Source organism: Ranitomeya variabilis, chromosome 2 (assembly GCF_051348905.1).
Source record: "Ranitomeya variabilis isolate aRanVar5 chromosome 2, aRanVar5.hap1, whole genome shotgun sequence".
NCBI lineage: Eukaryota > Metazoa > Chordata > Amphibia > Anura > Dendrobatidae > Ranitomeya > Ranitomeya variabilis.
The window spans coordinates 311,799,344-311,816,566 of NC_135233.1; the positions used below are offsets into that span (position 1 = coordinate 311,799,344).

The following is a 17,223-nucleotide window of genomic DNA, read 5'->3' on the forward strand; positions in this document are numbered from 1 at the left end:
AGCCGTCGCGTGCACTGCTGAGAGCCGGGAGGACTCCGGGGACCATCAGAAGGTAAGTATATCCCTATTTTTTTATTTTAATTCTTTTTTTTACAGGAATATTGTACACAGGGCCTGGAGGACAGTCTCCTCTCCTCCAGATCCTGGGTACCATCTGCACATGAAGCGCTCAATTTACCCATGGTGGGCATAGCCACATGCATAAAATGAGCGTTTCAATGCAATCATATGGCATCAGAATCACCACGATTCCGCTGAAATAATGAACATACTGCGGATTTTACCGCTATGCGATTCCGCAGCGGGAAAATCTGCAACTTGGGCACAGCAACTGCAGAATCCAATAGGATTGCATGGGAATGCATTTTTTAAGCGTTTCCGCTGCGGCAAAAAAGCGTCGGAAACGCATAAAAAATGCAATGTGGGCACATAGCCTTATCTGTGTTGAAACCATTGTGCAGCGAGGAGGAGGAGGTGGGCTGCGATAATCATCGACTATAAAATATGTATCTTGTGTTATTTTTATATAGATGATACTTTTCAGTGTAATCCTACTTGTGAAGATGATGGGATAACTACTGAAAAAAATATCTCTAAAGAACAGAAAGCATCAGTTTATTGGGCATTTTTGGGGGCGACCCCCGAAGAAGCCTACGTGAAAAGCGCGTAGGGGCTAGCAGTCCCTTGACACACTGCGACCGTGATGGGTGAGAATCTATCTTTGACAAGCCAACTTACTTGGTGTAATTAAATGTGTATATACATTTTTACTATATGGTCTATTTTTTCAAAGAACTTGATTTCTCTGGTCGGATCCCTGTGTTATCAGTGTGTTTCATGGGACTTCGTTTTACCTGTGTCCTTCAGTTTTTTGGATACCTGGTTTAATGACTAGTGTATCTATATTTATATTGGTATCTTTTATACATATTTTCTACTGGTGTACTATAACAAATGAACTTCCTTTGTTTATATGACATCTTTTGACTCCAATTGTCCTAATTTGTTGCTGGTTTTTAAACAATGTTTAACGTCAAAGAAAGAATCATTTGTGATCCCATACTGTCCTGTCTATATACTTTCTTTTGCTTCCTCCCCTGCCCAGGAGATGTGGTATGGTCAGCCTATGTTCCTGTATGGTCAGACACAGCCATTACACAGTGCACAGCAGGGGCACATTTATAAGATTATCTCAGCACAAGGACATTTAATTTAAACACATCCAATTGAGGAAATTATTATTATTCAAATATCTATTGATTAAAATGATTTTTGTTGTTGGTTGGAAAACCCCTTTAAGGATAGAGGAATAAGACGTGATCTGTTTGTGAATTTCGAGTCTGCCCAACAGGTGACATAACTTCAAGTACCCTGTGGTTATTAAAGTCTGACCACAGGACAACATGCAGTGCGTGATGCTAGACTTGGAAAATGCCTGGCCTGTCTACAAAAATGAATATGAGCAAGCACAACAGTAGCATTCACACATCTCTTCACTGTACGCACAACGCCTGCTATATTAATGTCTGGTTACCAAACAGGTTTGTACCATCGTATTTGTTGAGCTTTTTCTCTACATATATTTCCAGTATTTGTGGCTTTATTTTATAAGCATCAAGACCTGGATCTTAGCAACAGCAACCACCTGAGAAAATTAAATATGAAGCCTTGTATATCCTGCAGTCACTGGAAAATATAATTGATGTCTCACCTTGGTTTTGCAGACGTAAAGAACTCTTACAACATACTGTCTGCCCATTTTGGAAACTGCAAAACATGAGGAGTGCCAAGTTCAGCATATATAGAAATGTCTATTTCTAGTACGTTCATTACAATTTTAAAAGGAGTGAACAGAGAAATCTCATGTTATTATATTGCATCTGAAACCACATTTTCGTTAACTGAAATTGTATTACATATATTCATTTTAAATTATAAAGAACTTATTGTAACATAATGCACATTTCAAGTGATCGGAACAAGAAAGATACTATGTGTATGCCATGAGGTCTGAAATTGATTTTATTTTTTTAAGTTATGATGCAATATAAGTACACAGACTGACCCCTATAATGTCTTGTGCTTGATGATATGCAACACAGCTTTTTAACCAGTTCCCATCACAGCACTGCCTTTTCATGGCTAATGGATATAGCAATTTCTATAAAGACTTGAAAAGATATTGTATCTTTCCTCTGGGTAGGGGCAGACATGGACATACCATTGGTGCAATCTGTGTATCCGCACAGTGGCCTACTACCACCTCCAAAGCTGGTGGAATTGTGCACTGTTATGAGCTAGTGGACTGCAAAGGGCCCTATATATTGTCCTTACGTAGGGACCGTCTTCTGTCTGTGTCCAACAGTGACCCTCGGATTGTGATACCAGGTATCCTTTTGTCTAGTAATGCTTACATTTCACTGCTTTCACAGCAAAGACACAGCCATGGGAAGTAAGCACACTCTGCACCAGTTTAACTCACCCTTTAAATTCAACAGTGAATAGCAACCATGGCAAGTAAGGAATTTGACAGAGGGAGATCTCTCCCACTGTCACTCAATCCGATCCCCGCAAAATGATCAAAAGTTCTAACAATCAGAGGTCCAACACTGGCCTCTGGGTCCGCCATAGATCAAAGCTGAGTCCACAATCTTTTAGGCTTCCTATGAGTATAACGTTGTTTGAATAATGCACTGCACTACACAAGTAGTACAGTGCATTATCTATATGACTAAAATTATTATTATTTATTATTATAGCGCCATTTATTCCATGGCACTTTTACATGTGAGGAGGGGTATACATAATAAAAACAAGTACAGTAATCTTAAACATTACAAGTTACAATGGTACAGGAGGAGAGAGGACCCTGCCTGCGAGGGCTCACAATCTACAAGGGATGGGTGAGGATACAGTAGGTGAGGGCAGAGCTGGTCGTGCAGCGGTTTGGTCAATCGGTGGTTACTGCAAGTTGTAGGCTTGTCGGAAGAGGTAGGTCTTCAGGTTCTTTTTGAAGATTTCCAAGGTAGGTGAGAGTCTGATATGCTGCGGTAAAGGGTTCCAGAGTAGGGGTGATGCGCAAGAGAAATCTTGTATGCAATTGTGGGAAGAGGAGATAAGACGGGAGTAGAGATGGAGATCTTGTGAGGATCAGAGGTTGCGTGCAGGTAAGTACTGGGAGACGATGTCACAGATGTATTGAGGAGACAGGTTGTGGATGGCTTTGTATGCCATCGTTAGGCCGGAGTCACACTAGTCTGTAATACGGATGAGTGCTACGCGATAAAAAATCGCATAGTACTCGGATCAATGTTAATCTATGGGACGGCTCCCATCATGTTTTTTTCTCGTCCGTATTACGCATGCGAGTGAAATCGCAGCATGCTGCGATTATCCGCGTATCTCAGCTGAGAAACGCCAATGCAAGTCTATGGGTGTGAGAAAAAATAGCACAGCACACAGACCATCAGTGTGGCTTGCAAGAAATTCTCAGGCATTGGCAGGTGACAGGAAAGGCTCAGCCATTATTTGCTCATTTTGCAAGTGTGTGAGAAAATCTCACCATACGGATGACATACTGATGACACACGGATACTTTTTTTGAGAAAAAAACACATCCTGGCATTGCACACATTTGTGCTATTCTCAGCAGACAAAATCGGACACATTTTTTATACATTGTGTGTGACTCCAGCCTTAGGGTTTTGAACAGGAGTCTTTGTGTAATGGGAAGCCAGTGCAGGGATTGACAGAGGGGAGAGGCAGGGGAATAGTGGGGGGACGCAATATAATAAATAAATTAATAATAATAATCTTTTATTTATTTTATTTATATAGCACCAACATTTTCTGCAGCGCTTTACAGTTTGCACACACTATCATCGCTGTCCCCATTGGGGCTCACAATCTAAAAGACTCTAAAACAAGACTAAAGATAAGACTACTCTCACAAGACTAAAACTTTGCATGTTCAAATCTGATTGAAAGACTAATAATTATTGTTTAAAAAAAGATTGAAAATTGATTCTTAAGTGTTTAAAACAAAAGAAAAAGGAAAAAATCCAATTGTGAATAAAAAGTAATTTAATCTAATTAAAAAAACAAATGTTCTTAAAAAAGATTAGGTTTGTAAAGAAAAAATGAAATTAAATTAAAGTTCTTAGAATACAATGCAACAAAAAAGGTTTTTCGTTTTTTGTTTTTTTTAAATAAGCTTTGGGGATAAAAATAAAAAAATGAATAAAAACTAATTAAAAGTTTTATATACTCAATAGTTGTACCAGTAAAAACTACATTTCGACCGACAAAAAATAAAGCATCAAACAGCTCTGCAAAAATAAAAAACTTATTGATCTTAAAAAACATTGACCAAGGAGGCGATTAAGGGGCTAGTGGTAGACCAAATGAAATTTAAGACTGCAGCTTTTGCAGATGACTTCTTGATTTTAATCTCGAACCCCAAATTTGCTTTCCCTAATCTTCTAAAGCTACTTGAGGAGTTTGGAGTCGTTTCTAACTTCAAAGTTAATATGCATAAATCGGAGGTTCTGAACATTTCGACAACAGAGGAAATGGTTTCAGAACTCAAAAAGAATACCCCCTTTAAGTGGCCCACTGAAAAATTGAAGTATCTAGGAGTCTTCCTTACTGCGGATCCTTCTACTCTCTACAAACATAATTTCCTACCTCTCCTAGATAGCATACAAACGCTTCTTAAATCATACGACCTGCCATACCTTTCGTGGATTGGTAGGATAAATATTATTAAATCCTATATCCTACCAAAATTTTTCTACCATATGAGTATGTTACCCATACCTCTTCCCAAGTCCCATGTGTTGTTTTGCCTTAATGATTTATTTTTCCCATGATACATGGACTGCCACGTGACATCTGATAATCCTTTACCATGGACATATGTAAACTCGCTCTCAGGATTCTTGGATGTTGCCGGTACGGACCTGCACACTTAACATTCTCAGCTTTGTCACTATATATTATGGGTCCTCTTGAGTTTTATGTTCGTGTATTCTTTTCTTTGTTCTGTATTTTGAAAATTAAAAATAAATAATTAAAAAAAAAAAAAAAACATTAACCAAAAGTAGTGCTCTTGTTTAGAAACAGTAGCAAAACAGGAACAAAAACTAAATACATTTGGTATTGTCATTATTTATTTATTTACTGTTGAAAGCAAATACAGGTGCTTGGTGCATCATAGTGTGGGTCAATCATTAAAATTCACCTCCCACCTGCTTGGTTTCCATCTTTCTCCACCCTTCTCTGGCTCTATGAATCAGAGCTGTCAGTTAAATAAGAGGGGGGAGGAGAAAGAGGGAAAATAGGCAGGTGGTAAGGTGCATTTAGTAACATAGTAACATAGCAAGGCCGAAAAAAGACATTTGTCTATCCAGTTCAGCCTATGTTCCATCGGAATAAATCCCCAGATCTACATCCTTCAAAACAACCTAACAACTGTACAATATTGTTACGCTCCAGGAAGACATCCATGCCTCTCTTGAACCCCTCAACTGAGTTCGCCATCACCACCTCCTCAGGCAAAGAATTCCAGATTCTCACTGCCCTAACAGTAAAGAATCCTCTTCTATGTTGGTGGAAAAACCTTCTCTCCTCCAGACACAGAGAATGCCCCCTTGTGACCATCACATTCCTTGGTATAAAAAGATCCTCGGAGAGATATTTGTATCGTCCCCTTATATACTTATACACGGTTATTAGATCGCCCCTCAGTCGTCTTTTTTCTAGACTAAATAATCCTAATTTTGGTAATCTCTCCAGGTATTGTAGTTCCCCCATCCCCTTTATTAATTTTGTTGCCCTCCTTTGTACTCGCTCTAGTTCCATTATTTCCTTCCTGAGCACCGGTGCCCAAAATTGTACACAGTACTACATGTGCGGTCTATCCAGGGATTTGTACAGAGGCAGTATAATGCTCTCATCATGTGTATCCAGACCTCTTTTAATGCACCCCATGATCCTGTTTGCTCTGGTAGCCGCTGCCTGGCACTGGCTGCTCCAGGTAAGTTTATCATTAACTAGGATCCCCAAGTCCTTCTCCATGTCAGATTTACCCAGTGGTTCCCTATTCAGTGTGTAATGGTGATATTGATGCCTTCTTCCCATGTGTATAACCTTACTTTTATCATTGTTAAACCGCACCTGCCACCTTTCGGCCCAAGATTCCAACTTATCCAGATCCATCTGTAGCAGAATACTATCTTCTCTTGAATTGACTGCTTTACATATTTTGTATCATCTGCAAATATTGATATTTTACTGTGTAAACCTTCTACTAGATTGTTAATAAATATTTTAAAGAGAATAGGTCCCAACACTGACCCTGCGGTACCCCACTGGTCACAGCGACCCAGTTAGAGAATATACCATTTATAACCACCCTCTGCTTTCTATCACTAAGCCAGTTACTTACCCATTTACACACATTTTCTCCCAGACACAGCATTCTAATTTTGTGTACCAACCTCTTTTGTGGCACGATATTTAAATGTTTGGCCCGCCAAATGCACCAAGCTCCTGTACTTAGTTTCAACAGTAATTCTGTGCTGACAGAGTCCCTCTAACATATATCATAATCTCTGACCTATTTGTGGTTCGCAATGTAAATTCCCTATCAGTATTTCTTTGGATTGGAAGAGGATATATGTCAACTATATGGAATAATAATCGATGATGTTTGAAAAAGGGCAGAAACAGTCCAGAAATTACAGGTTGTCTTGTTCATTCCATCTCCAAACTTTGTTCACAGACAATGATTTCTATGATGCATTCATAAGCTGATAGACTAATCTGTATGACTGATTTATGATTGCTTTTACTGCAGTGCCATCTGAGGGTCTGTAGATCATGAACATCAAATATTGACCATTGGCCTTGCCCCTTGCGCACATGGATTTCTCCTGAATCTATGAATCTTTTGATGAAATACAGTATACTGTAAATGATGGAATATTCAAACTCTTTGCAATTTTACATTGAGAAACTTTTTTTAAAATTGTTCCACAATTTTTAGACAGTTGTTTACAGACTAGTGAATCTCTGACCATCTTTGCTTTTGAGAGACTCTGCTTCTCTAACATGCTCTTTTTATACACATTCATGTGACTTTGCCGAATATTGACTCTCCACTCTCCAGCTATTTTTCATTACTATCAATTATTTTTCCAGCCTTTTGTTATCCTTGTCCCAACTTTTTGAGATGTGTTGCTGCGGTGAATGTCTAAACTAGATAATTTTTTAAAATAAAATCATAAATATTGTATATAGCTTTCAATTTTTGGTCTGTGTTCCATGTTCTGTTGTGGTTCAAATATTGCTCTAGGAGATTTCTAAATCATTGCATTCTTGTGTTCATTACATTTTATACAGCATCCCAACTTTTTTGGAATTAAGGTTGTAGATACAGTGGGGCAAAAAAGTATTTAGTCAGTCAGCAATAGTGCAAGTTCCACCACTTAAAAAGGTGAGAGGCGTCCGTAATTTACATCATAGGTAGACCTCAACTATGGGAGACAAACTGCGGAAAAAAAATCCAGAAAATCACATTGTCTGTTTTTTATCATTTTATTTGCATATTATGGTGGAAAATAAGTATTTGGTCAGAAACAAAATTTCATCTCAATACTTTGTAATATATCCTTTCTTGGCAATGACAGAGGTCAAACGTTTTCTGTAAGTCTTCACAAGGTTGCCACACACTGTTGTTGGTATGTCGGCCCACTCCTCCATGCAGATCTCCTCTAGAGCAGTGATGTTTTTGGCTTTTCGCTTGGCAACACGGACTTTCAACTCCCTCCAAAGGTTTTCTATAGGGTTGAGATCTGGAGACTGGCTAGGCCACTCCAGGACCTTGAAATGCTTCTTACGAAGCCACTCATTCGTTGCCCTGGCGGTGTGCTTTGGATCATTGTCATGTTGAAAGACCCAGCCACGTTTCATCTTCAATGCCCTTGCTGATGGAAGGAGGTTTGCACTCAAAATCTCACGATACATGGCCCCATTCATTCTTTCATGTACCCGGATCAGTCGTCCTGGCCCCTTTGCAGAGAAACAGCCCCAAAGCATGATGTTTCCACCACCATGCTTTACAGTAGGTATGGTGTTTGATGGATGCAACTCAGTATTCTTTTTCCTCCAAACACGACAAGTTGTGTTTCTACCAAACAGTTCCAGTTTGGCTTCATCAGACCATAGGACATTCTCCCAAAACTCCTCTGGATCATCCAAATGCTCTCTAGCAAACTTCAGACGGGCCCAGACATGTACTGGCTTAAGCAGTGGGACACGTCTGGCACTGCAGGATCTGAGTCCATGGTGGCGTAGTGTGTTACTAATGGTAGGCCTTGTTACATTGGTCCCAGCTCTCTGCAGTTCATTCACTAGGTCCCCCCGCGTGGTTCTGGGATTTTTGCTCACCGTTCTTGTGATCATTCTGACCCCACGGGGTGGGATTTTGCGTGGAGCCCCAGATCGAGGGAGATTATCAATGGTCTTGAATGTCTTCCATTTTCTAATTATTGCTCCCACTGTTGATTTCTTCACTCTAAGCTGGTTGGCTATTGCAGATTCAGTCTTCCCAGCCTGGTGCAGGGCTACAATTTTGTTTCTGGTGTCCTTTGAGAGCTCTTTGGTCTTCACCATAGTGGAGTTTGGAGTCAGACTGTTTGAGGGTGTGCACAGGTGTCTTTTTATACTGATAACAAGTTTAAACAGGTGCCATTACTACAGGTAATGAGTGGAGGAAAGAGGAGCCTCTTAAAGAAGAAGTTACAGGTCTGTGAGAGCCAGAAATCTTGATTGTTTGTTCCTGACCAAATACTTATTTTCCACCATAATATGCAAATAAAATGATAAAAAAACAGACAATATGATTTTCTGGATTTTTTTTTCCTCAATTTGTCTCCCATAGTTGAGGTCTACCTATGATGTAAATTACAGACGCCTCTCATCTTTTTAAGTGGTGGAACTTGCACTATTGCTGACTGACTAAATACTTTTTTGCCCCACTGTACAATGATGTTATTGCATGCTTGCCAACTCTACTGGAACATATCATCATAGAGGTTCCTGGAAAAGGGGTAGACATCCAAGACCCCTGAACAAGTTGTCAAAAAGCCTCCCAGTGCAAATACCATGTTCGGTTATCCTTTACATATGCTAATTGTAGCCTCATCCTTTATGTGAGAAGGTCACTGTGTGACTAATCTTTTATAAAGGGTGTGCAGTGAGGCTAAATTTGTATTTATGTGGCGCAATTTGGCTAACTAATTATTTTGTGGCACAATGTGTCAAATCTTTTATTCAGGGGGGTGCAGTGTGCTTAATTATAACTATGTTCTCAGGGGGTACAGTAAAGCCAAATATATTTTTAGGGAAACAGTGTGGATAATTATTATATACTCAATCTCAGAAAGTCTTCTTCTATTGAAGGGGTGTAAAAAGGGTGACCGGGGGGGATAGTTGTGGCGAGTTGTTTAAAGGCACAGTACATAGACAGAGTCCTCTAAGCAAACGGTCAGTGAGCACCCCCAGTCCCTTGCACATAGATAGATGGGACCAACACAGCTTTCCCCCACAGGTTACCTTCTCTTCCTCTGGTCCTAGCAGTCCAGGCAAATAAGGGTCCTGAAGGCAGCTGTACTCCAACAGGGAAAATGAACTTTTATTGAACAAACGTTGAAGGATGGACAAAAAGACAATTTCAACACTGCCTTCCTGCTCTTTCCCTGACACATGCTGTGGCCGTACTCACAACGTCCACAGTGGCCGGGATTCATAGTCATCCAATCGCTGGCATCTGGGCACCTGAGTCCCCTTCAGTGAAGGCCCACCCCAAGTCCTGGGAGCCTGTGTTGTAAGCCTTCAGTCCATATAATTCCTTGGTCTGGGGCAGCAGATCTCTCCCATCTGGGAGTCTGGCAATGCCCCTTCTGTAGCACACATCTGCCCTGGACGACATACCCGGGCTTTTCTGCTTGCAGACCAAGATTTCCTGTCTGCTCTGGATGCTGCTGACCCAGCCCCCTAAGTTACTTAACTCTTTCCCTACTTCTAACACACAGTTACATGCATTACAATAGTAAACATTAGGACCAGGCAAACACAGCAAAATACATTAAGAATACATAGCATTTATATATAGTTGAGTCGCTTGTAAGGGCCGTGGGGTACCGGGTCCGGTCGCAATTAAAGGAGTGGTCACGGTGGCAGTGATCCAGTCCATGGCCCTGGGTGCCCAAGTAAAAGGGACGGTCTTTAAAGGGGTTGTGGAAATAAGGAAAGTTTGTGACGCCACCTGTGGTTCTCGGTCAGAGGTGACCGATGCTGCTTAACCCCTTCCCGACCTTTGACACCACATAGGCGTCATGAAAGTCGGTGCCAATCTGACCTGTGACGCCTATGTGGCGTCATGGCAGGATCGCATCCCTGCAGATCGGGTGAAAGGGTTAACTCCAATTTCACCCGATCTGCAGGGACAGGAGGAGTGGTGCTACAGCCCAAGGAGGGTGGCTTCACCCCCCATGGCTACGATCACTCTGATTGGCTGTTGAAAGTGAAACAGCCAATCAGAGCAATCTGTAATATTTCACCTATGAAAATTGGTGAAATATTACAATCCAGCCATGGCCGATGCTGCAATAGCATCTGCCATGGCGGGAGACCCCGATCTGCCCCCCCATCGCCACCGATCTCCTCCTCTCCGTCCTGTCATGTCCCCTGCTCCCCTCCGACCTCCTGTCCACTCCCCCGTCCTCCTGTCTGCTCCCCCCCGTGCTCCGATCCCCCCTGTGCTCCAATCCCACCCCCCCATACTTACCAAGCTCCGATGTCCCTCCCGGTGTCCGTTCGTCTTCTCCATGGGCGCCGCCATCTTCCAAAATGGCGGGCGCATGCGCAGTGCACCCGCTGAATCTGCCGGCCAGCAGATTCTTTCCAGGTACATTTTGATCACTGTGATAGGTTCTATCACAGCGATCAAAATAAAAAAAATAGTAAATAAACCCCCCCTTTATCACCCCCATAGGTAGGGAACATAAAAAATAATGAAAATATATTTATTTTTATTTTTCCACTAGGGTTAGGGATAGGGTTAGGGCTAGGGTTGCACTTAGGGTTGCACTTAGGGTTTGGGTTGCACTTAGGGTTGCACTTAGGGTTAGGGTTGCACTTAGGGTTGCACTTAGGGTTAGGGTTGCACTTAGGGTTGCACTTAGGGTTAGGGTTGCACTTAGGGTTAGGGTTGCACTTAGGGTTATGGTTGCACTTAGGGTTGCACTTAGGGTTAGGGTTGCACTTAGGGTTAGGGTTGCACTTAGGGTTGCACTTAGGGTTAGGGTTGCACTTAGGGTTAGGGTTGCACTTAGGGTTAGGGTTAGAATTAGGGCTAGGGTTGCAATTAGGGTTAGGGTTGCAATTAGGGTTGGGGTTGCAATTAGGGTTAGAATTAGGGTTAGGGTTTCACTTAGGGTTAGGGTTGCAATTAGGGTTAGAATTAGGGTTAGAATTAGGGTTAGGGTTACAATTAGGGGTAGGGTTACAATTAGGGTTAGGGTTAGAATTAGGCTATGTGCACACGGTGCGGATTTGGCTGGGGATCCGCAGCGGATTGGTCGCTGCGGATTTGTAGCAGTTTTCCATCATGTTTACAGTACCATGTAAACCTATGGAAAACCAAATCCGCAGTGCCCATGGTTCGGAAAATACTGCACAGAAACGCTGCATTGTATTTTCTGCAGCATGTCAATTCTTTGTGCGGATTCCGCAGCGTTTTACACCTGCTCCATAATAGGAATCCGCCGGTGAAATCCGCACAAGAAACACTGGAAATCCATGGTAAATCCGCAGGTTAAGTGCAGTGCGTTTTACCTGCGGATTTTTCAACATTGGTGCGGAAAAATCCGCACATAAATCTGCAACGTGGGCACATAGCCTTAGGGTTAGGGTTGAAATTAGAGTTAGGGTTGGAATTACGGTTAAGATTAGGGTTAGGGGTGTGTTGGGGTTAGGGTTAGGCATGTGGTTAGGGTTATGGTTAGGGTTGGGATTAGGGTTAGGGGTGTATTATGGTTAGGGTTGTGATTAGGGTTAGGGGTGTGTTGTAGTTAGGGTTGGGATTAGGGGTGTGTTGGGGTTAGGGTTGGAATTAGGGTTAAGATTAGGGTTAGGCTTGTGGTTAGGGTTATGGTTAGGGTTGGGATTAGGGTTAGGGGTGTATTATGGTTAGGGTTGTGATTAGGGTCATGGTTAGAGTTTGGATTAGGGTTAGGGGTGTGTTGGGGTTAGTGTTGGAGTTAGAATTGAGGGGTTTCCACTGTTTAGGCACATCAGGGGGTCGACCATTGATTCCAGCCAATCTTGCATTGAAAAAGTCAAATGGTGCTCTCTCCCTTCCGAGCCCCGACGTGTGCCCAAACAGTGGTTTACCCCCACATATGGGGTACCAGCATACTCAGGACAAACTGGACAACAACTTTTGGGGTCCAATTTCTCCTGTAACCCTTGGGAAAAAATTGCAGGCTAAAAAATTATTTTTGAGGAAAGAAAAATTATTTTTTATTTTCACGGCTCTGCGTTATAAACTTCTGTGAAGCGCTTGCGGGTTCAAAGTGCTCAACTCACATCTAGAAAAGTTGCTGTTTGGGTCTAGATTCCAAAATGGGGTCATTTGTGGGGGTTTTCTACTGTTTAGGCACATCAGGGGCTCTGCAAACGCAACGTGACGCCCGCAGAGCATTCCATCAAAGTCTGCATTTCAAAACGTCACTACTTCCCTTCTGAGCCTCGACATGTGCCCAAACAGTGGTTTACCCCCACATATAGGGTATCAGCGTACTCAGGACAACAACTTTCGGGGTCCAATTTCTCCTGTAACCCTTGTGAAAATAAAAAAATGCGGACTAAAAATCATTTTTGAGAAAAGAAAAAAATATTTTTTATTTTCACGGCTCTGCGTTATAAACTTCTGTGAAGCACTTGGGGGTTTAAAGTGCTCATCACACATCTAGATTAGTTCCTTGGGAGGTCTAGTTTCCAAAATGCGGTCACTTTTGGGGGAGCTCCAATGTTTAGGCACACAGGCTCTCCAAACGCGACATGGTGTCTGCTAACGATTGGAGCTAATTTTCTATCCAAAAAGCCAAATGGCCTGCCTTCCCTTCTGAGCCCTGCTGTGTGCCCAAACAGTGGTTTACCCCCACATATGTGGTATTAGCGTACTCGGGACAAACTGGACAACAACATTTGGGGTCCAATTTCTCCTGATGCCCTAGGGAAAATAAAAAATTCTGGGCTAAAAAATCATTTTTGAGGAAAGAAAAATTATTTTTTATTTTCACGGCTCTGCGTTATAAACTTCTGTGAACCACTTGGGGGTTCAAAGTGCTCATCACACATATAGATTAGTTCCTTGGGGGGTCTAGTTTCCAAAATGGGATCACTTTTGGGGGAGCTCCAATGTTTAGGCACACAGGGGCTCTCCAAACGCGACATGGTGTCCGCTAACGATTGGAGCTAATTTTCCATTCAAAAAGTCAAATGGCGCGCCTCTCCTTCCGAGCCTTGCCGTGCGCCCAAACAGTAGTCTACCCTCACATATGAGGTATCGGTCTACTCAGGAGAAATTGCCCAACAAATTTTTGTATCCATTTTATCCTGTTGCCCATGTGAAAATGAAAAAATGGAAGCTGAAAGAAATATTTTGTGAAAAAAAAGTACTTTTTCATTTTTACGGATCAATTTGTGAAGCACATGAGGGTTAAAAGTGCTCTCTATGCATCTAGATAGGTTCCTTGGGGGGTCTAGTTTCCAAAATGGGGTGAGTTGTGGGGGAGGTCCAATGTTTAGGCACACAGGGGCTCTCCAAATGCGACAGTGTCCGCTAAAGATTGGAGCCAATTTTTTATTCAAAAAGTCAGATGGCGCTCCTTTCCTTCTGAGCCCTGTCGTGTGCCCAAACAGTGGTTCCCCCCACATATGGGTTATCAGCGTACTAAGGACAAATTGGACAACAACTTTCGGGGTCCAGCTTCTCCTTTTACCCTTGGGAAAATAAATAAATTGTTGCTAAAAGATCATTTTTGTGACTAAAAATGTAAATGTTCATTTTTTCCTTCTATGTTGCTTCTGCTGCTGTGAAACACCTGAAGGGTTAATAAACTTCTTGAATGTGGTTTTGAGCACCTTGAGGGGTGCTGTTTTTAGAATGGTGTCACTTTTGGGTATTTTCAGCCATATAGACCCCTCAAACTGACTTCAAATGTGAGGTGGTCCCTAAAAAAATGGTTTTGTACATTTTGTTGTAAAAATGAGAAATCACTGGCCAAGTTTTAACCCTTATAACTTCCTAGCAAAAAAAAAATGTTGTTTCCAAAATTGTGCTGATGTAAAGTAGACATGTGGGAAATATTATTTATTAACTATTTTGTGTCACATAACTCTCTGGTTTAACAGAATAAAAAATAAAAATTTGAAAATTGCAAAATTTTTTTTTCACAAATAAACGCAAAAATTATCGACCTAAATTTACCACTATCATGAAGCCCAATATGTCATGAAAAAACAATCTCAGAATCGCTAGGATCTGTTGAAGCGTTCCCAAGTTATTACCTCATAAATGGACACTGGTCAGAATTGCAAAAAATGGCCAGGTCATTAAGGTCAAAATAGGCTGGGTCATGAAGGGGTTAAAGGGGTCCTCTGGGGGCAATGGTGCTGCAGCAAAGATGGTGTCGCTTCCCACAGGTGAAGCGGTGTCCCTAGGGCTCCCGGTGTACTTGGCAGAGATGGTGAATGCCACAAATAATTGGAGGACACAGGGTTGCAGTCTTTACCTGGCTTACTGGCCTTAAGGAGCCTCAGTCCAGGGTACCAGCAACAGGTATAGATGGAGTCCAGGCAGCCCGAAGACAGGTGGAAATCCCCTTGACAGGTCAGTTTGGGAGCCTTCCACTATGCGCTAGTCTATGGTCCCTTGCTGCCTGTAGCTCTCTAACAAGGCCCTCTTTTTTCCCTGTCCAGGGACAGTACCTGCACGGTAGGCAACTTAAGCCGTCTCTTTGGGGTCTCTGTCCACGGTGACTCCGGACTCTGATTGCTGCTGTACCTCAGGTATTATGTGGGCAAGTCCCTTTTAGTTTCCTGCTGCTGGTTTTGCAGTGGGACCTGTAGTTCCTGACAACCTTGGGCTCCTGGTGCCCAGTTTCTGCGCTCAGCTTTGAGAGGCCCAGTCGCAAGCCTCATCTAGCTCCTAAGTCCTTCTGTACTTCTTCACTGTCTGCTACCAACTGTCAACTGTCACTGCCTAGCAACTGCCTAGCAACTGACTCCTCCTCCCGACCAGAGAGAGCAGCTCCCCTCAAGTCAGGTGTAGAGCTCCCGCTTCTGGCCTCGAGTCAGAATGTGTTGCATGTAAGGTTACCTGCCAAAGGGACTCATCCTGTCTCCAGGCATGGCATTACCCTCCCCGAGAGGAAGGCAATACCACTGTGGTACCTGAACTCCTGGGGTGCCACAAGTGCACAGAGGGGTCACACAGAAGAAGAGGAGGGCGCAACTGAGGGGACCTGCCACCCCCTTACAGGTGCACAGTGTTGCTATTTATGTAGTCAAGGGTCACAGTTTCCCTAATTATGTATTCAGAGGCACAGTGAGGTTAATTATATTTCTGAGGACACAATGCGGCTAAAATGTATAAATAAGTAAATAAATGAAAGAAAAGTGATAAGTGTACAGGGACCCAACCTATTCCCTTTTGTATCCAACCTCTTCACCTATTCTCCTGTGGACCCATCCAAGTCTTGCACTTATCCCCTTATTTTTAGACATTTTTGTTGTTTTCAATGCATGCTAAAGACCTGACCATATTGGGAAGTTCATTTGATTGGTGCTAATTACAGTATATATTCAGTGGCACAATAAAGCTGATCTATTGAGGGGGCATAGTGTGGCTGATTATATTTTGCGAGGCACAGTGTGACTAATTATATATTCGGTGGCAATGTGTAGCTAATCTTCTATTGAAGGAACGGTGTGGCTAATTCTGCATTCAGGGGGTTTGGTAAATATAACATTTACAAGGGGTACAGTGTGGTTAAATATATTTTTAAAGGGCTTTAGTGTGACAATTTATGTGCAGCATGCACACTACATTCTTTTTTTTCAGATGTCCCTGGTCAAGTTAGTTAAAAGTTGGAAAGAATGCACCTTTGTAACATTGCTATGCCCATTGACAATTCTGTAGACTCTGATGATGTTTGTCACATCATCTCTAATTTCTCAGCTGGTAGTGGTAGCACAACACTGCTAAGTTGCCATATACTTCTAGCCTGCTATGTTCTTAAAACACAATGACATTACATGTACAGCCATGCCTTAAGTTCCCCATAAGTTAGAATCTTTGGAAACCTTACAGAAAGTGGTGTAGTATACTCCTTCATATTCTAGTGCTGGGATTTATATCCCCCTGTGAATTGTACATCTTGGGCAGTGTTATAAAATAAAATGAGATAAGTGAGTGAAGAATATAAAACATAGAATATAAAATGCAATATAAAACTGTAAGTATGCAAACAATCCATTTCTCTTCTTTTTCTTCGATTAATTCAGAACAGAGGAGAAAATTTAACAAGGAGGAAAAGAAAGCTTGGAATACTCAAGGAGCGCATTCATCTTTCTATTTTACTTAACAAGGATTAGAAAGGTTCCATTTTTTTTTAAGTCGGGGGCCCTGACCTTCTCGAGAGCTGAATATGATTTTGGAGGAAATGCTAATGTGTCAGTCTAAAGTGTTTCCTTATTATCAACAGCACTCCTTGATTATGTAAATTGGTAATACATGATTGGCACTCTCAAATGTGCCTGGTAGCGGCTTATAGATAATTAGAAAGGAATGTAGACACACATTCATGAAAACCCATTGTGATGGGTGCACAATATAATGATTCCCTATTAATAGTTAATGATGCATGTCAAGAAGGACGTTGTTAGAAATGGCGAGTCTCTTTGCTTTAAAAAGACATTTAAGTCTAGTTTTTCTTTTTCTGCTTTAGCTTGGTCAAGCTTTGCTTTTCATACCCAAGCTGGTCTATCTTGAATCTCAGCCAGGAGTAAGTAATTGAAATCTACAAGGCTGAATGCCATCAAGTCGTCAGTCATGAAACTAGAGTCCCTGTTCTCCTCTCAGTTTCTCAG

At 41.9% G+C, this 17,223-nt stretch overlaps 1 long non-coding RNA gene across 1 annotated transcript; it reads right to left on the reverse strand.

Moving 5' to 3' along the window:
- Positions 1–4,922: 4,922 nt before the first annotated feature.
- On the reverse strand, positions 4,923–14,997 carry LOC143809375 (uncharacterized). The gene is made up of 3 exons (XR_013222245.1): positions 14,865–14,997; positions 9,619–9,670; positions 4,923–5,043 (listed from the first exon to the last, which is right to left on the reverse strand). It is a non-coding gene; the product is annotated as an uncharacterized LOC143809375 (long non-coding RNA).
- Positions 14,998–17,223: the final 2,226 nt, after the last annotated feature.